Here is a 25,434-nt window from a genome sequence, read left to right on the forward strand (position 1 = left end):
TTTTGAGACTGAATTTTGTCCACTTAATCTAAAGAAGGGGGATTTAGTCTTGAACATTTAAAAGAACAGGATTGTTTTTCTAAATTATTCACATTCTTGTAAAATAGCCACTTTTTGAAACAGAAACATCAGGATTATTTAGTTTGCTGTGAAGCAGCATGTTTGGTAAACAAATGGAGAGAATGGGAAAAATTCTCTCCTACAAAACCTTTAGATGCATGACTGCACATCATCTCTCCAAAGAGAAAATACAAATGAGGGCAACAACTTAAAAACCTATCCCAATACATACATTTGTTAGAAATGTGAAAAATTACAGAAAAGATCTCTTGCTACTATGAATCATCATTCATTAGACTTCAAATTTATTTCACAGAGTAGATTTTTCTTGACTGTTTTGGAGTGTGTTTGCTGTACTATTGGAAAAAATAAAGCTTAATATCAATTTATCTGACTTAAAGTTTAAAATGATGTCTCATTAAAATAGTTATGAATATACAGAGAAAGATAAAACTGATACCATCATTGAAAGTTGAGATTGAGAGTCAACTCATTTCCAGAACACGGGCAGAATATTTACTAATCATAAGGGAGAAGACACCAGATTAAGAAAAACAATTTGCAGCTCACCCATTCTTTACTATCAAAAAGAATCACCTTCCATAGATGAATTCAGGCATGGAGATTTTCATATCACTCCCTGACTGTCAGGACCTGCACTGTCCAATTTAGTAGCCACCAGCCCACTTGGGGCTATTGAGCATTTTTTAAATGCAGCTACTAGAAAATTTAAAACTACATGTATGGCTTGCATTTGTGGCTTTCGTGATACATGGTCAAGGTTGGTCTATATCATGACTCAGAGACCTGAGTTTGTACTAACTGTAAACTGGGCAACCATATTTTTATTTAGTGGAGCTTCTGTCTGAAGTGGCTAGAGTATTTTTCTCCCCTACTCCCTATATTTATACATCCACACAGTGATTGGTCTTAGAAAACATGGCAGAAACAATGGGAGTGGCAGTAGGGATGGTGATTAACTACTGATGTTTATTACATCAGGAAGATTGGTGAAATGGGAACAAAGAATAAGATATGAGGGCAGTGAATATATTGAAAATGACAGTTTTTTTCATTTATAGCATCAATTCAGAGCACGAGAGAGTTGGTTGTGTGATAGGATAAGAGCTGTGCCAGATGAAACACAGCAATTCAATGGTGATTGAAGTGAGAGTTATGCCCTCCAATTGCTCTAACTGTACACTGAAGAAGTGGGGTTTACCAGCTCTCACGTAGAGAGTAAGAACTGAGGGAAGTCCATGTGCTCTATCTGTTGGCAAATTCTAAGTCCAGATAGATACCTCCTCATTCAAGCATGGTTCAAGAGTGGAGAAAGGGAAGGGAAGGGAAAGGAAGGGTAGGGAAGGGAAGGGAAGGGAAGGGAAGGGAAGAAAAGAGAAAAGGCAAAAGGGAAGGAAAAGAGAAGAAAAAGAAAAGAAAAGACCATTTTATCAATAAAAAAATAATCTTACAGAAAAAGGGGCCAGGAGCATCATACTGAAGGTTTGGTGGAGGGGTATAGTTCTGAAAAAACTGAAGAGAGTCTGGTCCTGCAGCTGATGAATTACATGGTTGATTGATTAACAGCTTTGTCAAGTCTCGTGAAAATAAAAGCTCTGACTGGAAAGAATGAGACACTGAGATTTGAAACAGGTACATTTGGGAGGATTTGGATATTCAGTGTATCTCAGAGCCCTCAAATGCCTCTGAATGTCCTATACTAGTAAAAGCAGCCTCTGTTTGAGATGCTGATCTTGCCCTGCTGAAAGACTGAATTATGAACTCACCAGAGGCAATTACTTGGGAATAGTATGCCAAGTTTCATCATGATCCACCTTTACTACCCCCTCAGTGTCTTCAGATCAATAGCAAGAACTAGATAGCAGCATATTTCTAGGGCCAATTATCAACAACTCGAGGAAGAAAAGGCTTACTTTCCAAAATAACTGCAACATTTCTCTAATTTATTTTGGAAAAAACCTGGGGAGGATGTGTGAATGGCTTTTGAAGACTCTAGACCAGATAGCATGGAAAATAATTTTAGAATTTATTGGTATGGTTGCCCTCACAGAAAATTTTGGATTCAGTGTTCTAGCTTGAGGGACTGGAGATTATTTAATTATGTGTTCAGTTGTTTAACCAAACAGACTCAATAGTGACCTAAGCTGAATAAATTTGAGATACCAGACATTATTTGCCTTAATGCAGCGATGAAATACAAATGCTTATGGCTATAAGCATGATGAGTGGATTTATCATGTATAACCAGCTCACCTCCTAATATTATTTCCTGAAAGGGCTTAGCAGACGCACTTTCAACAAGGTATTGAGAAACACATTAGATGAGGGGAATGCCAGTTCCCTGGAAAATTGCTGTAGTGGTACCCTCTGAGGCTACCATGAAGGAAGGTGCTGCCATTGAACTATGTTCCCTGATTTCCTTGAGAAGCATGGGATTTGGGGGTAGAGGAAGCCAGGTAGCAACATTTTACCTTAAGGATCAAGGTGGGTGTGGCATGATATGCAGCAAGGCCTGAGACTTTTGTGGTCTAATTGATCATTGGGACAGAAATAGATGGAAAACTCTCCAAGGCCTTGCTTAGTCTTCATAACCAAAGAACTCCAGGTTTGTTGAACAAAGGTTGGACTTGAGTCATGGGTTCTTATCTAATTCCCAGACCTGAATTGACTGACAGACTCAGATACTTCAGTAAATCTTCCTCCTAGTCTTCCCTAAAAGGATCTGAAACCACTTCAAGGATGAGAAAGTGCAAGGGGTAGGGTGAGGGTTAGGGGAGGAAATATCTAGACTTTGCAGGATTGTGGGACACTGGTTGAGAACTGATGCTATTTCCTGGGGTCTCAGAATGCTACCTGTGCTCTAAAGAGTGGAGGTTTATGGAATTCAGGTGGTAGATGGAGTTTTAGTCTGGGTTTATCTCGTAGTGGGCTGAGGGAGTTCATGAAGGCATTCTGTGTTTGTTGCATCAGTCCCTGAATGCAAAGTCGGAATGCACTTTTTTTAGCACATGACAGATTCCCTACTTTTGTATCTCTGACATGGAATGACATGTTAGTACATGATAGAAAGTATGAAGTAGAAGTCCCTGAATTTCCATTAATTAACAAAATAGCAAACCAAAAGCAATACTTACCCCTGAGGACATCATAGGTGATAATACCTTCTCAGATATTTAAATGATACATCTTAGAAGATAGTTACGCATTACCATAAGTTTAATCATGTTGTAACTTCAATTGTAGCTGCTGCTGCATTGGAGCCTCTGGAACCTGATAAATAGCTATTAATTTGGTGACTGTGTCTTCTCAACACCAAAAAATGGAATCCAAAAAGTGGTTTGTTTCATCTGGCAGCAATAGCTATATGTTTTTAACCATATTGCTTTAGGGCTATACTGACCCTGTGGCTCTATCAATTACTCTAGACTGAGAGACTTGGATAATCTCGCTATCCCATCAAGATGATAGAACCTGGCAAGCAGAAAGTAGAAGATATCTTAGACCCTCTGCTCAAAGTGTGGTCCTCAGACCAGCATCGGCAGCATCACCGGGGAACTTCCAAGAAATGCAGAATTGCAGAATCTCAGGCCTCCCCCAGGCCTACTGAAGCAGAATCATCATTTTAACAACATTTTAATGTGAGTTATATGCATATTAAAGTTTTTGAAACACTGTACTAGATGCTTTAGAAGATAGCGGTATATCTCACTTTTCCAAATGGAGAATTAGACTGAGGGACAGATCTATTCCAATTCATGAGCAACAGCTAATTTGGACAGATTATCAGAGGGTTGGAAAGAATAGGTTTGGAAAATTGGTGACAAGAAAGTATAGTGAATAGGTTGGATGGATCTAGAACATGACAATATTTGTCTTCATGGGGATTCCCACTTCAGAGGAGTCTCTCAATGACTAGGTGAAAGGTTTATTTACTTGCCCAAGTACACACAGTTCCAACGTGAGGAAACTAGAATTCAAACCTAGGCCAATTTGTCTCCAAAGTCAACATGAGGCATGTCAATATCAAGCACTGCAAACTGCTTGTAAGAAATTTGGAAAAGAACTCTAGTATTTGTGATGCAGATTGCTCAGTAAGAAGGGTGGGGAGAGCTGCTTCAAAAAGGGAGAGGGGCACTATATATATATAAGCTGAAGAGTTGGGAGTGGGGCTGAAAGGAAAGTGTGTAATTCAAAATGTAAAATTATCCTTAGTGAGGGCCAAGTGGTGGTGAAACGGGTGCGTTTATTTATGACTGGCAGAAGTATAAATTGGTTCAATATGCTTGGAAAGCAGCTTGCTGATGTGCCTCAAGAGCCTTAAAGTTAGTTATTTGACCTTGTTATTTCATGTCTAGAACTCTAACCTAAGAGAATGTCATAAATATGGACACAAATTTATATACAAGGTTGTGTACTACAAACTTTTTATTGGGAAAATTATAAACAACTTAAATAATAAACCATAGGGAAATTGTTTAATAAATTATGGTATGGCTATATGATGCAAAAGTATATGAGGCCATTAAAAACTTACCATTTTTGCTTTGATTTTATTTATTTTTTTATTAATAATTTTCTCTTCATTAAAGAAGTTGTAGTTTACAGAAATATCATGCATAAAATATATAAAATACAGAGCTCCCATATTTTAAAGAACATTAATGGCATAGTTTGAATATGCTCATAATAAAATGTTAAGCGAAAAAAATCCGTAAGTACTATTTTTACATACACATTTTTTATTACATTATATATAATATATTAAACATACAATATATAATCACACATATATATAAGGCTGGCATGGAACTGCATTTAAAAGTTAGCATTGCTTATATTTGGATGGAGGCAAGCTGTGGGTAAATTTTTCTCTTTTATACTTACATTTTTAATATAATAAACATACATTAGTATTATTGTCAGTAAATAATATGACTTTTTAAATTAGAGGGCCTGTTTCATTCATTGTCATGATTTTCTTTATTCTTTTTCTGATATTTTAGAGTAGTTTTCTGATATTTTAGAGTAGTTTGTGTGAAAATGTAGAATGAACGAAAATGAAGGGCATTATAATGTCTTTGTAGAGATGAATGGTGATTTGTCTGTTTTTCAAACTTTTTTGGAAAGTATTTATATTATTTTGGCCTGTATAATCTTCCCACTATTTGTTATTCATTTAAAAATATATATAGCCAGCTTCTCTCCTGAAATAATTTAAGGCAGTTTACAATAAAGGACATATGCAATAAACTATAAAAACTAAATGGAAAATCAGGGCCAGGAAAAAAAGGAAGAAGCAAATATACTATTAATAGGTATTATCATAATTTTTGTGATTGAATATTAGACTTCACTCATATGTTTTGTTGCTAGCACAAAAGAAAATTCATTGAAAGTATCATAGGTCTTATTACCAGGAAGGAAACAGCATACTTGGGGGCTGACAGGGGTGGGGAAAGACATAAGGATCATGGGGGAATCAGGCATGTGTAGTTTGAACTCTTCCTTCCAAAGGTGATTATGATTAAAGCTTCTCTATTCTCACACTGTTAAAAATAATTATCTTACCTCTAGAAATGGGTATTGGGAGACAACTCTCCATGGGTCGCTCATGTTTCTGCATGTCTTGAAACCAAAGATATTGAATGCCTTTACCTTTTCAAGGAAGTTGTGATGTGTCAACTTGGCCAGGTGACAGCACCCAGGTGTCTGGTCATGCAAGCACTGGCCTAATCATTACTGCAAGGACATTTGTGGCTGGTTAATAAGCCAGAAGCTGGTTTATTAAATCGTCGGTCAATTGGCTGCAGCTGTGACTGATTACATCAAGGAAGGGCATGTCTTTCACAATGAGAGAATGCAATCAGCCATAAAGTTGGGTGTGCCCAGCAGCACTCTATCATAAAATGGAAGTGGTATATACCAGATAGAGCTCGAGCAGGTCCTGAAGGCACAAGTAAGTACATGAGGAAGTGGCCCAAATGCCCATGACTCCCACTCCTGCCACATTACCTTCTCTTTCCCAGCCCACAGCTGTGGCATCTTGGGGAGTTCCTTACAATCAGTTGACTGAGGAAGAGAAAACTCAGGCCTGGTTTACAGATGGTTCTGCACTGTATGCAGGCACCCCTCAAAAGTGGACAGCTGTAGCACCGCAGCCCCTTTCTGGGATGTCCCTGAAGGACAGTGGTGAGGGGCAGTCCTCCCAGTGGGCAGAACTTCGAGCAGTTCACCTGGTTGTTCACTTTGCTTGGAAGGAGAACTGGCTAGAGGTGTGTTCATATACTGAATCATGGGCTGTTGCTAATGGTTTGACTGGATGGTCAGGGACTTGGAAGGAACATGATTGGAAGATTGGTGACAAAGAAGTCTGGGGAAGGGGTATGTGGATAGACCTTTCTGAGTGGGCAAATAACATGAAGATATTTGTGTCCCATGTGATTGCTCACCAGAGGGTGACTTCAGCAGAAGATTTTAATAATCAAGTGGATAATATGACCCATTTGGTGGATACCAGTCAGCCTCTTTCCCCAGCCACTCCTGTCATTGCCCAATGGGCTCATGAACAAAGTGGTCATGGTGGTAGGGATGGAGGTTATGCATGGGCTCAGCAACATGGACTTCCACTCGCCAAGGCTGACCTGGCCACAGCCACTGCTGAGTGCCCAATCTGCCAGCAGCAGAGACCCACACTCAGTCCCCGATATGGCGCCATTCCCTGAGGTAATCAGCCTGCTACCTGGTGGCGGGTTGATTGCATTGGACCACTTCTATCATGGAAGGGGCAGCGATTTGTTCTTACTGGAATAGAGACATACTCTGGATATGAGTTTGCCTTCCCTGCATGAAATTCTTCTGCCAAAACTACAATCTGTGGATTTACAGAATGCCTTATCCACCATCATGATATTCCACACAGCATTGCTTCTGACAAAGGAACCCACTTCACAGTAAATGAAGTGAGAGAATGGGCACATGCTCATGGAATTCTCTGGTCTTACCATGTTTCCCATCATCCAGAGGCAGCCTGGTTGATAGAATGGTGGAATGGCCTGTCAAAGGCTCAATTATGGTGCCAACTAGGCGGCAATAGCTTGCGGGGCTGGGGCAATGTTCTACAGGAGGCTGTGTATGCTCTGAATAAGCCTCCACTCTTTGGTGCTGTTTCTCCCATAGCCAGGATTCATGGGTCCAGGAATCAAGGGGTGGAAACAGGAGTGGCACCACTCATTATCCCTCCTAGTGATCCACTAGGAAAATTTTGCTTCCTGTCCCTGCAAGCTTAACTTCTCCTGGCCTACAAATCTTAGTTCCAAAAGGTGGAGTACATCCACCAGGAAACACAACAATAAACCCACTGAACTGGAAGTTAAGCTTGCCACCTGGGGAGGGGCAAGATGGCGGCATAGAGAGGAGTGGAAGCTAAGTAGTCCCCCAGGAACAACTACAAAAAAACAGAAACAACTAGTAAATAATCCGGAATAACTGCGGGGGGACAAAGGAGACCATGCACTCATCATACACCAACCTGAATTGGGAGGAATGCCCAAGAACACAGCATAAAATCTGTAAGTAAAACCTGCGGATCCAAGTCGCGAGACCCCCTCCCCCATAGCCCGAGCTGCAAAGCCTTGTGGTGCCAGAGAGAAGCTTTCTCCCAGCAAGCGAATATAGCTCAGCTGAGCTCCAGCTGGGGCTTTAAGTAGCGAGTGTGAACTGCTCACTACAGGTACGAATCCCCAAAAAACAGACAGAGGCTTTGGGTGATGACTGACCTTGGAGAGCCGGAGGGTCACCTTGGACTGGGTCTGAAGGGGACTATCTGTTTCTTTTTTGGCTCAGTGGAGAAAGCCCCAGTCATTTTCAGTTTCCAGGGCTTTGACTTGGGGAAGGGTGGAGACAGCACAAGCAGAGAGAGAGACCACTGAAATGCTAATGTCCTCCACCTGGGGGGTCTGTCTTCTCTAGGAGGAAAGGGGTGGGGCCCTTTCCGTTCAGAACCAGATCCCAGAGCCTGGGGGAACAGGGCCACACCTCCTCACAGCAGTCAAGAATTATAGGCTAGGACCCGGCATCGTGGGACTGAGAGTATCTTCTTGACCAAAAGGGGGATGCAAAATGAGACGAAATGGTTTCAGTGGCTGAGAGATTCCAAATGGAGTCGAGAGGTCACTCTGGTGGACATTCTTATACACTATATAGATAACACCTCTTAGGCTTTAATGTATTAGAATAGCTAGAAGTAAATACCTGAAACTACCAAACTCCAACCCAGCAGTCTGGACTCCTGAAGACAATTAGATAATAATGTAGATTACAAGGGGTGACAGTGTGATTGTGAAGACCTTGTGGATCACACCCCCTTTATCTAGTGTATGGATGAGTGGAGGAATGGGGATAAAAACTAAAGGACAAATGGGGTGGGATGGGGGGATGATTTGGGTGTTCTTTTTTCACTTTTATTTTTTATTCTTGTTCTGGTTCTTTCTGATGTAAGGAAAATGTTCAGAGAGAGATTGTGGTGATGAATGCATAACTATGTTATCATACTGTGGACAGTGGATTGTATATAATGGATGATTATATGGTGTGTGAATGTATTTCAATAAAACCAAATTTAATAAAAAAAAAAAAGAATTATAGGCTAACAGGCATCACCTGCTGGGAAGAAAAGCACAGTGACCTGAGGCATCACAGGGTCGAGCAATTTTCTAAGACACACCCGCAGAGAAATCAGATACTGAATATTTCTTCCCTCTGGGACCTGAGCCTGTTCTAGTCTGGGAAAACCTGATTTGGATAACCAAGGAAACCATGCCTAGACAACAGAAAATTACAGCCTACACTAAGAAACACAAAGTTATGGCCCAGTCAAAGGAACAAACGTACACTTCAACTGAGATACAGGAATTTAAACAACTAATGCTAAATCAATTCAAAAAGTTTAGAGAAGATATTGCAAAAGAGATAGAGGGTGTAAAGGAAGCACTGGGCATATATATGGCAGAAATCAAAAGTTCAAAAAAAACAACTAGTAGAATCTATGGAAATGAAAGGCACAACACAAGAGATGAAAGACACAATGGAAACATGCAACAGCAGATCTCAAGAGGCAGAAGAAAACACTTAGGAACTGGAGAACAAAACACCTGAAAGCCTACATGCAAAGGAGCAGATGGAGAAAAGAATGAAAAAATATGAGCAACGTCTCCGGGAACTCAAGGATGAAACAAAGTACAATAATGTACGTATCATTGGTGTCCCAGAAGGAGAAGAGAAGGGAAAAGGGGCAGAAGCAATAATAGAGGAAATAATTAATGAAAATTTCCCATCTCTTATGAAAGACATAAAGTTACAGATCCAAGAAGCACAGCGTACTCCAAACAGAAGAGATCTGAATAGGCCTACGCCAAAGCACTTAATAATCAGATTATCAAATGTCAAAGACAAAGAGAGAATCCTGAAAGCAGCAAGAGAAAAGCAATCCATTACATACAAAGGAAGCTTAATAAGACTATGTGCAGCTCTCTCAGCAGAAACCATGGAGGCAAGAAGGAAGTGGTGTGATACATTTAAGATACTGAAAGAGAAAAACTGCCAACCAAGAATCCTATATCCAGCAAAGCTGTCCTTTAAATATGAGGGAGAGCTCAAAATATTTTCTGACAAACAGACAATGAGAGACTTTGTGAACAAGACACCAGCCCTACAGGAAATACTAAAGGGCGCACTGCAGAGTGATAGAAGACAGGAGTGCATGGTTTGGAACACAATTTTGGGAGATGGTAGCACAACAATGTAAGTACACTGAAGAAGGACAACTATGAATATGGTTGAGAGAGGAAGGTGGGAGCATGTTAGACACCACAAGAAAGGAGGAAAGATAAAGACTGGGACTGTGTAACTTGGTGAAATCTAGAGTATTCAACAATTGTGATAAGATGTACAAATATGTTCTTTTACAAGGGAGAACAAGCAAATGTCAACCTTGCAAGGTGTTAAAAATGGGGAGGCATTGGGGGAGGGATGCAATCAGCATAAACTAGAGACTGTAGCTAATAGAATCATTGTATTATGCTTCCTTTAATGTAACAAAGGTGATATACCAAGGTAAATGCAGATGGGGGGGGATAGGGGAGGCATGTTAGACACTTGACATTGGTGGTATTGTCTGATTCTTTATTCTAGTTTGATTTAAGGTTATTTTTCCTTTTGCTGCTTCCTAGCTGTCATTTTTGTTTCCTCTTTCTTTTGCCTCTCTACCTTCTTTGACTCTCCCTCCTGCCTTGTGGAAGAAATGTAGATGCCCTTATATAGATAGTGGTGAAGGTGGTGAACGCATAAATGTATAACCATACAGAGAACCATCGATTATTTACTTGGGATGGAATGTATGGTGAGTGAACAAAACCATATTAAAAAAAAAAAAATGGGTTGATGACAAAACCTTGAGGGCAATATACTCAGTGAAATAAGCCAGACACATAAGGACAATTATTGCAGGGTCTCACTGATAGGAACTAATTATAATATGTAAACTCATAGACATGAAATATAAGGTACCAAGATACAGGACAAGGCTTAAGAATGGTGAGTGGTTGCTTAGGATGAGCAGAATGTTCAATTAGGATGAACTTAAATGTTTGGAAATGAACAGGGGTGTTGGTAGCAAGATGTGAGAATAACTAACAGCACTAAATGGTGTGTGAATGAAGTGGAAAGGGGAAGCTCAGAGTCATATATGTCACCAGAAGGAAAGTTGGAGGTCAAAAGATGGGAATGTATAAAACTGAATCCTATGGTGGGCAATGTCCATGATCGACTGTACAAATACTAGAAATCGCTTCCACGAACCAGAACAAATGTATGCAATACAGTTAGAAGTTAATAATAGAGGGGCATATAGGGAAGAAATATATACCTATTGCAAACTATATTCTACAGTTAGTAGTATTTCAACATTTTTTCATAAACAGTAACAAATGTACTATACCAACACTACGAGTCAACAATTGAGGAGGGTTAGTTAGTGTGCCGGTTTGAATGTATTGTGTCCCCCAAATGCCATTATCTTTGTGGTCTTGTGGGACAGACATTTTGGTGCTGGTTAGATTTGCTTGGAATGTGCTCCACCCAGCTGTGGGTGGTGACTTTGGTGGGATACTCCCATGGAGGTGTGACCCCACCCATTCAGGGTGGGCCTTGATCAGTGGAGCCATATAAATCATGCTTACTCAAAGAGACTGAAGGGAGTGCAGCTGTGAGTGACATTTTGAAGAAGAGCAAGCTTGCTAGAGAGGAATGTCCTGGGAGAAAGCCATTTTGAAACCAGAACTTTGGAGCAGACGCCAGCCACGTGCTTTCCCAGCTAACAGAGGTTTTCCGGACGCCATTTGCCATCCTCCAGTGAAGGTACCTGATTACTGATGTGTTACCTTGGACACTTTATGGCCCTAAGACTGTAACTGTATAGCCAAATAAACCCCCTTTTTATAAAAGCCAGTCCATCTCTGGTGTTTTGCATTCCGTAGCATTAGCAAACTAGAACAGTTAGGAATAGGGGAGGATTAGAGTTTCCTTTTCTTTTTTTCTTTTTTCATCTTTCACTTTATTTCTTGTCTGGAGTAATGAAAAGTGTCTAAAAATTGAACAAAAATTAAGTGTGGTGATGGATGCACAACTGTATGAGGGTACCCAGGGGTAAGTGATTGCACACTTTGGATCTTTGGATAATTGTATGGTATCTGAACAATCTCAATAATGAAAAAAAAAAGGTTGCCACCTGGCCACTTTGGGCTTCTTATGCCTCTGAATCAACAGTCAAGGAAGGGGATTACTGTACTGGCTGGGGTGATTAATCCTGACTATCAAGAGGAAGTAGCAGTACAATTACACAATGGAGGTAAAGAAGAGTTTTCCTGGAATACAGGAGATCCCCTTGGGCGTCTCTTAGTACTACCATGCCCTGTGATTAAAGTCAATGGAAAACTGCAACAACCCAATCCAGGTAGGACTACCAATGGCCAAGAAACTTCAGGAATGAATGTCTGGGTTACCTCACCAAGCAAAGAACCATGGCCAGCTGAAGTGCTTGCTGTGGGTAAAGGGAACATGGAATGGGTAGTGGAAAAAGGTAGTGATAAATATGAACTACAACCACGTGACCAGTTACAGAAATGGGGACTATGACAGCATGAATATTTCCTCCTTGTTTTGTTATGATATTTAAGTTAAAGGAAATCAATTTTAATAGTTAATGTCACCCAAGGACTTGCACCTTATTCTGGAGAGATTTAGTGTGTTGCCAGTTGTACACAGGACAGTGGAGTATTGTTAGGTGAAATATATATCTATTATTGTTCTCTACTCAGAGATAAAGTATGGTTTAAGGCGATGTGTATAACTCCCAAGTTGACAAGGGGTGGACTGTAATGGTTAGGTTCGTGTGTCAACTTGGCCAGGTGATAGTACCCAGGTGTCTGGTCAAACAAGCACTGGCCTAACCATTACTGCAAGGACATTTGTGGCTGGCTAATAAACCAGAAGGCTGATTTATTAAATCATGGTCAATTGGCTGCAGCTGTGACTGATTACATTAATGAAGGGTGTGTCTTCTGCAATGAAAGAATGCAATCAGCTGGATATAATCTAATCAGTTGAAGACTTTTAAGCAAGACTCATAGAGGACCTTCACTTCTTCGGCTAAGCATTTCCTGAGGAGTTCATTGAAGTTGCCAGTTCATCTCCTGAGGTGTTCTCGAACATCTTCATTGGAGTTGCCAGTTTGCTGACTGCCCTTTGGAATTTGGATTTGTGTATATCCACAGTTACATGAGACACTTTTATACAATCTTATATTTATAGATATCTCTTGTTGATTCTTTTCCCTAGAGAACCCTAACTAATACAGATGTTAATATAGCAAACAGCCTCAGAAGATGGATGTAGTATTTTCCTCTGGAGCAGAGAACAAGTTAGCTTCCTGTCCAGTATAATAAAGATGATTTCTTCCTCTGAACAAAGGACATACAAGTTGCTTACTACTTATCGTAAAAGATTAGGATACTCTAAACTCAGGTTTCTTCAGCTGTGACTCAAATTTGCCATATGTGCAGCATCCAGCTGGGCCATTTGTGTTGCCCCATGGGACTTGGGAGGCAAGAAGAACCTTCATAAACAGGGTGCTCACACTGCTTGCTGTGCCAGGAGTAATAAATTTCTTGGGTTCCATCCTTGGAGCCTCAGGTCTTCTGCTAGCATCCATGAAATGGCAGCAGCCCAACTTGTCAGCTGAAAATAGGGTAAAATTTTAGACCCTCCACAGTTTTTGTTAATGATTTCAAGGTTTTTTTTTTTTCCTTTTTGTTTTTGAAGCTAAGGGCTTGAAGGGACTGCTTGGGAAAGGCTGTACCTTTGAATGGATATGTCAGCAGATTGAAGTGAAAGTAAGAGAAAGGAAGAAATCACTAATAGCCAGTGATAGTCATACATGGATTTATTGGAAGGAAACCAAATAGACTGTACCATATATGAATTCCCCAAAGACAGTAATAGGACATGTGATAACAAGCCCTAGCAATTCCCAGAGTAAATTTACTATTAGATATTAGTTCTTTGCTGAAACAATGGCTTGAAATTTTAATTATTAAAAAGCATTCTCATATTCATGCTGAAGAAATCAAGCTAAAAACATGTCTTCTTTTTGTATAACATTTGTACCTCACAACGCCAGTGCAAGGCGTACTTAAGTCTTCATACTTCAAAGAAATGACCTTTAAGCCACTCTAAGGATAGAAAGCTAAAATCAGGGGCCATTCCAGTTGCCAAGGACACTTATAATCATTTCCTTAATTGTCCTTGACAATCTTATATTAAAGATGTGGGACATTAATTAATGATGGAACATCTATTCCTGGAAAAATAGGCCTTGGAGGCACAATAGAGAGCTTATTCGCCTTACATTCTTTGCAAACACTGTTTCTACAGCATGGGTCATCCATGTTGCAAGCGTTGCTTGGATAGCATGTAAACATTTGGAGCACTCGATTGTATGAGAATTGGATTGAATAAAGTCAATGCTGATAATGCTGAAAATATGTTCAAAACCAGTGTTCCCTAAAGAAGCTTTTATGCCTAGATTAGTATCAGTGTTTAATTGACAGCCTCTTCACTTGGTTAATTACTTGGTCTATTGTGGCAGGAGGAGGGAGAAAAGGACAAAAGCATTTGTGTTATGAATAGTTGCCAATAAGGGAATCGAATGAGAGAAAGCTAAACATACTGCTACAGAATACCATCTTACAAAAAGTCTTCCTTGTATACCATATGATTTTTTTTGAATGATCCTTAGAAAAATGGAAATTGTTGAAATAGAACCTGTCGTTCAAAATACAAGTTAGAACCTTTGTGTTTTTAAGCCACCATTGCCTTCCTGTACCTTTTGCTATAAATAAAGGATACAAAAACTGAGATATGAAAACAAATGTTGAGGATTTATTCATTACACTATTGAACGTCGGTATAAGTTAGACCTTTTCACAAAACGAAACAGAAATTGGGATACTATGAAAATCTATGCACACATTTATTCTTTACACTTTTAATATATGATTTATAACAAAGCTATTTCTTTTCTGGATTTTCTGGAAGAATATAATGTTATGGCAATCCCTATTTACTCTGCAATAGCACAAGGATGTTCCAGGATGTTAAAAATATAAATGAATTCAGAAAAGATGTTATTCTTAGTTCATCTTCTTTTCTGGTACATATGAACTTCTCCATCTGACCTATGAATGTCATTGTCCCCTAGGCTCAGTCCCAGGCTCAGTCCTTGAACCTCTTCCATTTTCTCTCAGCACATGTTTCTTTGGTGCTCTTATCCGGCTTTGTGACTTTACATATCATCTATACGCTGATGTCTTCCATGTTTGCATTTCCAGCCTGTGTCACTTCCCTGAACCCCATGTGGATGGCAAATGGATATTTTAAGCTTACATGTTCTAAGCTAAAGCCTTCTTGGTCCCCTTCAGTTCTGCTCCTCTGACGGTCATCCCCTTTATTGTTCCATTATTCTTAAACCAGTCAGTCACTGCATCCTTTCTCTCACACCTTTGTCCACTGTTTCATCTGAAATAGACCAAAAGTTTTTGTTTTTTTTTAAATTTCACACCACTGCCACTTTTACATGTTCGTCATTTTTCTTGCCTGTATAACTCCTAACTGGGCCCCTTCTCACATTCTCCTCTCCTCTTTCATACTATTTTTGGCTGTACTTTTCTTTTTTTAGGAAAACCATAGCACCTTAAATATGCTACTCCATTTTAATCTTCATGACAACATCGTGGCTTGGACATGATTTTATCCATTTTGTAGATAAAGAAGTTGAGGATCAGAGTGGATGAGGAATTTCTAAGGAGAAGAACCAGACTTTAAATTCAGCTTTTCTGATTCCCAAGCTTATATTATGTCTGTTAAACCACAACATATCATATATTTAGGATATTAGCCATCTTTTAATTAAATGAAAACATTGGGCAGATGAGTTGCTGTCTGTCGTGAAACAGACTGACTAAGTGAATGTTTCATTTTCAACCCGTGGTTTTGTTACAGACAAGGCCTGAATCCAGACTTCAATAAGCTTCTTGCTGCATGTGAGTTGGAAGGCAAGCAAGTCACTGTCCTTTGCAGGAAGAACAGCAGGGACATTGGAGAGGGAGCCAAGAAAAGGCAAAGGGGAAATGCATGCTTTGTGCCACAGAAAACTTATTCAAATAAATTTATGCTTTTGGGAGAATACTATGGGTGCCAAAAAGCAAAGCTAAAAATCATGTCATGTTGCTTTGTGTGAGGGATGCTACAGAATTAAATGAGCAGACAAATTCTGAAGTTTTCCCCCAATCTTGCATCCTATTTGTAGTAATATTTATTTAGGCAAGACATAGATGTTTATATTTTTAATTTTAGTTGGAAAAAGGAATAACTCTCATAAATCATCTAATCCGTCCTCTTTAGTTTAGGCCTAGATTGGGATGTGTCTAAATGAATGAGCATCTTCTGTGTGCTTGGAGATGTCTAGGACAGCCCTAACTCCATTGGCATATTTTGCCAGAAGAGGAAAGATCATTTCATTGATCATGTGCTGATTTTTGCACAGAAATATGATGCTATTGCTCCACTAAAGTCAAGATCAGAAAACATTATTAGGTGTCAAGTATATGTTATTTTCCCCAGTTTGCAAATGGAAAAATTGAAACATAGATGAGTTAAATCACTAACTAAGGTCATGCCACTAATTAGTTGCAACATTCTCTCTGAGCTACGAGTGCAGCTGAAAGCCTAGCATGACAAAATGTCAACACCTTGAATTTTGATAATGACAATTTACTTATGTAGAAATGTAATAGTTCTATTTTTGTGAACAAAGGAACTAACAGAGAGTTAACCTCAGATCATATAGCAACTTATGCAGAATTATGGTTGGGACACTGTCCACAGAGCAAACATTATTCAGATTAAATAAGAAAGGTAATATGCTCTATTTATTTTCTGTGTATTCTCACTTATATCATTCTTTTTAATCCCTAAAAACAACTGTATTATCTCTAAAAAGTGGAGTTGCATATCCATGATGCTCAGAGTCCAATTTTAGTATTTGAGCCATAGGCCACTTTAATAGTAATGATAGAGCAGAATGTTCTGGGACTTATCAATTCTCTTAAAAACGTATTGGTGGTATGTAGGATAGCTTCTTAGATGGGTAGATCAAACAAAACTATTTACCTAATTTGTATCTAATACCAGAGTCACACATCATAATTTGACTATCTAGGATATACTTGGACATAAGATTTACTGTGCCAAGATTGCAGTGAAAGAAATGCTTGTAATGTTTATCCCAGAAATTCACACATAGAATTATAGTAACCCGCTGCTCATTAGAGGGTAAGAGGCACATACTTGTGGAATTCAATGCCTCAGTAATAGTCACGGCCATAATTTGATAAGCATGACTGTATTCCTGTGGAGACATGGGTTTTAATTTTAAAGTATGCAAAGATGAGAGGAGAAAAGAAGAGAAAAAGATCTAGAAAGAAGTCAAATGAAAAAATGACTGATGTTTGTTATGTAGTAAAACCAACCAATTATTTCACATTACAATCTAAAGATTCTAATGTATATCTGACTAATTTGATGGTAATTGTCTCTATTACTCACTTTGGATCTTAATTACTTAAATTGTAGAATTTTATTTGTTTTACATATATACTGAATACACACACATGACATATATGACAACTCAGGTATGTTTAAAATCTGACCTCATGTTATATTCCTCTTAAAACTTCATAGGTTCTGTGTGAGACCAAGGGAAGAGATGTTTATTTGGTGCAGGATATATATCTTCTAAAGTACACTAAATAATTTGACTTGTATGGTCAGTTTGTTCAAACACTGTAATTACACGGAACTTTGAATAGAAAGTGAGATCTGGTAGGTTTGTACGGGTTAGTGTGAAATAGTGATACATCCCAAAGTAATTTGGGCAGAGAATAAAAATGTATATGCAGGGCCCCCCTGACAATGGGGGACAATGCAGAAATGTTGGATGTCCCCACCTGGGTTATTACTGATATTCTCACAAATATTGAGGACTGACAATTTGGTATGCCAAGCCCTCGATCTTGGGGTTTGCCCTTATGGGGCTTGTTACTGCAGAGGAGAGGCTAAGCCTACTTATAAATGTGCTGAAGAGTCTCCCCCAGAGTACCTCTTTGTTGCTCAGATGTGGCCTTCTCTCTAAGCCCACTCAGCAGATGAACTTACTGCCCTCCCCACTACATGAGACATGACTCCCAGGGGTGTAAATCTCCCTGGCAATGCAGGATATGACTCCTGGGGATAAGCCTGGACCCAGAACCATGGGATTGAGAAATCTTCTTGACCAAGAGGGGGAAGTGAAATGAAGCAAAATAAAGCTTCAGTAGCTGAGAGATGTCAAATGGCGTCAAGAGGTCACTCTGGAGGTCATTCTTATGCACTATATAGATATCCCTTTTTAAGTTTTAGTGCATTGGAATAGCTAGAAGTAAATACCTGAAACTATCAAACTGCAACCCGGTAGCCTTGATTCTTGAAGATGATTATATAACTATGTAGCTTACTTGAGATGACAGTGTGATTGTGAAGACCTTGTGACTCATGCTCCCTTTATCCAGTCTATGGATGGATGAATAGAAAAATGAGGACAAAAACTAAATGAAAAATAGGGTGGGATGGGGGGGTGATTTGGGTGTTCTTTTTTACTTTTATTTTTTATTCTTATTTTTATTCTTTCTGATGCAAGGAAAATGTTCAAAAATTGGGATAATGAATGCACAAATATATGATGGTACTGTGCTGTGAACAGTTAATTGTACACCATGGATGATTGAATAGAATGTGAATATATCTTAATAAAACTGAATTTATTTAAAAAAAGCTCCATGGAAATTTCTCCAATATGTTCTGGCATTTTGTATCAGAGATGACTTAGACCACCCTTGTTGCCTTCCCACAACTTGTTTTTGTTTGTTTTATTATTTGATTTCCTGTATACAAATAGAAACTTGTAGAATATTTTCAACTTCACAATTACGAAATTTCACCAGAATTGTCTACATGTGGTTGGCACATAGTGAACCCTTTTGATCATTGTTTTAAAAAAATATGAGCTTCAGAAAGCTTTCTCAATTAAATTTTTATGGCCTTGGTTATGAATTTTTTGACATGGTCCCTGCTTTAAAAACTTCTTGGGGGCATGGCAAGATGGCAGTATAGAAAGGTGTGGACAACTAGCAAATATCCAGGGACAATTAGTAAATAATGTGGAAAAGCTGTTTTGGGGAATTCTGTGACTGGATACACATTGTAAGCCAGTCTGAATGGGTGGAATAGCTGAGATCACAGCATAAAACTGTAAGTAAAGCTCCCCAAACTGAGGAGCTGGTGCCCCTTCTCCACTGGCATGGCAAGCTGAGTTAGAACATTTCCTTGGGGAAAAAGTAGCAGCCTAGTAGCAGTAAGGGAAAGTAGCTCAACCAAGCTCCAATTGCAGTTTTAATTAACAAATGTGGACTACTGAATACAAACTATGAGCACAGATAAACACAGAGCAACCAGGAAAGGAACCAAGGGGTTCCTTCCCACAGAGAGGAGGTGGGGCAGATGGGAAAAAATACATAAATAAATAAATACAGAGGATTTTGGAGTTGGCAAGCTCAGAATATTGGAAAAGGGCTGGGTTCTAAGAAAAAGAGCACATAGAACCAGGCACCAACTCCAGTTCTTGACTGGCAAACTGGGGGGTGGGGTGGGGGCTGGTTCTGAAAAGGAGATTTCTTTCTTTTTTCCTTTTTTTCTCTCATTCTAAGTAGCACATTAGAGAAAGCCTCAGGTATTTTCCATTGTCAGGGCTGACCCAGGAAAGGTGGAATTAAGATAGTCAGAGAGTCAAAGGAAGAAGTTAAGTGAAGGAGATAATTTCCTAAAGGGCTTATCTTCCCTAAGAAAAGTGGGGGTGGGGCCCAGCTCAAGTGGCTGCCCTCCCTCAGAGAACTCAGACCCTAGGGCCTGAGGGGAGAATGAAAAAAAAAGAAAACAGAAACAGCTTAAGCTTGGCTTCTGATACCCTTGGCTCCTGGCAGGGACAAGGTCTGCTGAGAATTAAAGGCCAGTGGGGAGCTGTGGGCTGATAAGTACCACCTGCTGGGCATGATAGGAAAAACACAGTGTCTAGAGGTTTCACATGAAAGTCTGACAATCTGCTGGGTCTCACCCTCAGGGAAACCTGATACTGATTACACTCGACTCCTGAGACCTTTTGGTAGGTGTACCAGTTTGTATATATTATGTCCCACAGAAAAAGCCATGTTTTTTGATGCAATCTTGTGGGGGCAGATGAATTAGTGTTGATTAAGTTGGAACCTTTGGATTAGGTTGTTTCCATGGAGATGTGACCCACCCAACTGTAGGCCCATTCAGCATGGGCCTTGATTAGTTTACTAGAGCCCTATATGAGAGCTCAGACAGAAGGAGCTTGCTGCTGCAAATTACAGAAACATTTTGAGTACAGCTGTTGAAAGAGTTTTGCTGATGCTTTGTAGGTACTAGCACAGAGTTTGCTCTGAGCAGCTGACACAGAGACATTTTGGAGAATACCATTTTGAAACACAACCAGCAAGCAGCTAAGAGTGATATTTTGGAAAACTGCTGAAGCCTAGAGAGGAACGTCCTGCAAGAAAGCCCTTTTGAAACCAGAACTCCAGAGTGGATGCCAGCCATGTGACTTCCCAGCCAACAGAGGTTTTCAGATGCCATCAACCATCCTTCAGTGAAGATACCCTATTGTTGGTGCCTTGCCTTGGATACTTTATAGCCTTTGGACTGTAACTTTGTAACCAAATAAACCCCCTTTATAAAATCCAAACCATTTCTGGTATTTTTCATTCTGGCAGCATTAGCAAACTGGAAGAGTAGGGAAGTAAAATGGCACAGCCTAGCTGGGGGGCAGTGTGGTGGTGCCACAGGAAACTAACTATGAGGTTGACATATGGTCTGGCAACCCAGTTACTGGGTATAAGCTTGGAAGAACTGAGAGTAGGGACATGAGTGAGCATTGCACATGGGCATTTAGGGCAGCAGTTTTCATGATTCGCAATGGATGGAGGTGGACTAAGGGTACATTGACTGATTATCAGAATCGTGAACTGTGGTATATACATATACTGAGAACTTATGGGAATACTGAGTGGCAGCAAGAAGAAATTAAGTTGTGAGACATGCAGCTAGGTGAATGGACCTTGAGGACATTATGATCTGTTAAATAAACCAGAATAGAAAAGACAAACACTATAATGTCTTACTGATATGGACTAACTATAATGTGCAAACCCTGAGTATTAAAGCTGAGATCATAGGTTATCAGGGGAAGGTTTATGGTAAAGGTTCCTAGATTGTAAGCTCTTATAGCAGTCACATATATTCATGAGTTGGAATGGTTATCTCTAATTTCTGAGATGCTGAGTTGTTTGTGTATAACCTCATCAGTCCCTGGAACTTTGGGTATCTGTGTGACACCTGAGACTCAGAGCCAGAGTTTTGCAGCTATGAATGTCAGAATTACCCATACAGCAAATGTTAAAGAAGTTGAAATAAAGATCAGACTTCAATTACAGACATGAACCAAATGGACTTGGTTAGGACTAAGGTAAACCAGACTAAAGGGAAAAGAATGATATTGACTGTATTTTAAAACCTCAACTTCTGTGTGAGACCAGAGGAAGAGATGTATATTTGGTGCAAAATCTATATTTTCTGCAGCATGCTATGTAATTTAACTGGTATGGTCACTTCATTCAAACACCATAATTACCTGGAACCTTGAATAGGGAGAGAGATCTGGTTGGTTTGTAAATGTTATCATGAAACCTTGATACATCCCAGGTAATTTGGGCAGAGAATAAAAAGTATTTGCAAAGCCCCCTAAAGGGACTGGAAAAAAATGTGGAAATATTAAACTTCGCCACCTGGGGAATTACTGATATTCTCGCAAGCATTGGGGACTATCAGTTTAGTAGATCAAGCACTTGATCTTGGGGCTTGACCTTATGAAGCTTGCTACTGCAAAGAAGAGCCTAAGACTACTTATAATGGGGCCTAAGAGTCACCCCCAGAGAATCTCTTTTGTTGCTCAGATGTGGCCTCTCTCTCTGAGCCAATTCTGTAGGTAAACTGAGTGCCCTCCCCCCAACATGGGAAATGACTCCCAGGGTTGTAAATCTCCCTGGCAATGTGGGACATGACTCCTGGGGATGAGCCTGGACAAGGCTCATAGGATTGAGAAAGCCTTCTTGACTGACAGGGGGAAGAGAAATGAAACAAAATAAAGTTTCAGTGGCTAGAAGATTTCAAATGGAGTCTAGAACTCATTCTGGAAGTTATCCCTTCCTCCCTTCTTAGTTTTACTGTATTAGAATAGCTACAAGGAAATACCTGAAACTGTTGAAGTGCAGTCCAGTAGCCTTGGTTCTTGTAGATAACTATATAACTATATAGCTTATACAGTGTGACTGTGTGATTGTGAAAACCTTGAGGTTCACACTCCCTTTATCCTGTTTATGGGCAGATGGGTCAAAAAAAGGGGGGACAAAAAGTAAATGAATAATGGAGGGGGGAGTAGCATGATATGTTTGGGTGTTCTTTTTTACTTTTACTTTTATTTTTTGGAGTAATGAAAATGTTCAAAAAGTTGACGGTGATGAATGCTTAACTATATGATGTACAATTGACTTTGAAACGATTGTACACTGGATGATTGTATGGTATGTGAATATGTCTCAATAAAATTGTATTAAAAAATTCTTAACATCTTCATGTAGATACAAATGTGTGTGTGTGTGTGTGTGTGTGTGTCTGTACACATAGCCATTAAATAAATTCCAGATATTAAGTACAGAATTATCACCCCCTATTCACTCCTGAATCCATACAAATAGCTCATTTTCCCATCCAAGGAACTGAAATTTCTCATGTGGCGATAAAAATTGTTATCCTCCATGTTGTCAAATCCATTACCTCCCTATCCTCATCTTACCTGATTACTTAACAGCATTCAGAACTGTTGACTATTCCCTCTTTTTTCAAACACTTTCTTCTTTTAAGACCTCTGAAACCAAACACTTCTGATTCTAGAGATATTGTATGACAAGGCAGTTAAAGTTTGGTGCCAATCTGCATAAGTTTCAATGTCAGCTCCTATACTTACTGACTCCATGACCCTGGTCAAATTAGTCTTAATGATCTATGTCTCAATTTCCTCATATGTAAAATGAAGATAATAAAAGTATATACTTCATAGGGCTCTTATGAGTATTAAATGAATTAATCTTTATAAAGCATTTAGAAAAGTGCATGGTAGAGTTTAAGCACTGTCAAAGTGTTTATTATTAAGTAGTATTATTAGCTGTCCCTGACTGCTCCTTCTTAGTCTTCTTTGCAAACTATAATATTACCTGATACTGGGTCTCTACCTAGGCCCTCTTTCAAAGTGATTTTATCCAGACCTTTAGCTTCAAATTTCATTTATTTGTTGATGACTTCCTGAATTCATCAAGGTTCTCCAGAGAAACAAAACCAACAGAATAAAAAAAAATAAGGATGACAGCAGATTTATCCTTAGAAATAATGCAAGCTAAAAGACAATAGAGCAACTTTTTATTTAGAGAAATTTTTTATTGAGATATACAATGCATATACCATAAAATTCACCATTTTAAAATGCACAATTATGTGATTTTTAGTATGTAAACAATGCTGTGCAGCCATCACCACTAATTCTAGAACATTTTCATTTTCTTGAAATTTCCCACCCCCAACCCTGGTAACCATGGATCTGCCTTCTGTCTTTATGGATTTGCCTATTTTGGTCATTTCATTTTAATGAAATCATAAAGTATGTTATCTTCTGTGTTTGGCATCTTTCACTTAGCATAGTGTTTCCGAGGCTCTTCCATGTTTTAGCATGTATTAGTACTTAATTCCTCTTTGTGGCTGACTAATACGACAGTGTATGGGTATACCATATTTTGTTTTCTATTCCTCAGTGATGGGCATTCAAGTTGTTTCCACTTTTTTAGCTGTTCTGAATAATGCTGCTATGAATATTTGTATAGAAAATTTTGTGTGGACATGTTTTCACTTCTCTTGGGTAACTACCTGAGTGAAATTGCTAGATTGTGTGGTAACTCTATATTTAACTTTTTGAGGAACTGTCAAACTGTTTTCCACAGTGGCTATATGATTTTACATTGCTATCAGCAATGTATAGGAGAATAAATGTTCTTTTATTGATAATGGCTGTCCTAATGGATGTGAAGTTATCTCATTATGGTTTTGAATAGCATTTCTGTAATGACTATTGATGTTGAGTATCTTTTATTGTTCCAATTGGCAATTTGTATATTTTCTCTGGAGAAATGTTTATTTAACTATTTTTCTATTTTTAATTGGTTGTCTTTCTTGTTATTGAGTTGTAAGAGTTCTTTATACATTCTAGATACAGGTCCTTATCAGATATATGGTTTACAAATATTTCTACCATTCTGTTCTTGATGGTATCCTTTGAAGTACAAAAGTTTTAAATTTTGATGAAGTCAAATTTATCTATGTTTCCTTCTGCTGCTCATGCTTTTCATCATATCAACAAAAACACTGTCTAATCCAAGTTAATATTCATTTATAACTATGTTTTCTTCTATTTTTATAGTTTTCATTATTGTATTGAATTTTGATCTATTTTGAGTTCATTTTTGAATATGGAGTGAGGTAAGGTTCCAATTGCCCCAGCTCCATTTGTTGAAAAAATGATTCTTTCCCCATTACATGATCTTGGCACATTATTAAAAATCATTTGATCATAAACGTAAGGCTTTATTTCTGGAATCTCAATTCTATTCCATTGATCTATCTATCTGTCCTTATGCCAGTTCCACATTGTCTTGACTACCATAGCTTTGTAGTAAGTTTTGAAATTGGGAAGTGTGACTCCTGCAACTTTGCTTTTCTTTATCAAGATTGTTTGGCTATTCTGGGTTCCTTGAATTTCCGTATGAATTTTAGGATAAGCTTGTCAATTTCTGCAGGAAAGGACATCTGGAATTTGATAGGAATTACATTTACTCTGTAGATGAATCTATGGAGTACTGTCATCTTAATCATTTTAAGGCTTCTACTCTATGAACATGGGGTATATTCCATTTATTTAGGTCTGCTTTAATTTGTTTCAATGATGTCGTAGTTGGCAGTGTACAAGTATTGAATTTATTCTGCTGAATTTATTACTAAGTAGTATATTCTTTTTATGTTATTCTCATTGGAATTGTTTCCTTAATTTCATTTTTGGTTTGCTCATTGCTATTGTATAGAAATACAATTGATATTTGTATGCAGAAATCTTGCTGAATTTGATTATCAGTACTAAAAGTTTTTTGCAGATTCCGAGGATTTCCTATATACAAGGTCATGTCACCTGTTAATAGAGATAGTATAGCTTCTTTTCTAATCTGGATGCCTTTTATTTCTTTTACTTGCCCAATTTCCCTAGAACCTCCAAAAAGAAAAAGGTTGAATATAGGTATTGAGAGCAGAAATCCTTGTCTTCTTGATAATGAGGAGAGACCATCTAGTCTCTCACCATTAAATATGATGTTAATTGTGGGTTTTCCTAGACGTCTCTTATCAGGTTGAAGAAGTTATCTTCTATTCCTAGTTTACTGATAGTTTCAACATGCAAGGATGTTTTATTTTGTCTAATGC

The sequence above is a fragment of the Choloepus didactylus genome, chromosome 7 (genome assembly GCF_015220235.1).
Source record: "Choloepus didactylus isolate mChoDid1 chromosome 7, mChoDid1.pri, whole genome shotgun sequence".
In the NCBI taxonomy this organism is placed as follows: Eukaryota; Metazoa; Chordata; class Mammalia; order Pilosa; family Megalonychidae; genus Choloepus; species Choloepus didactylus.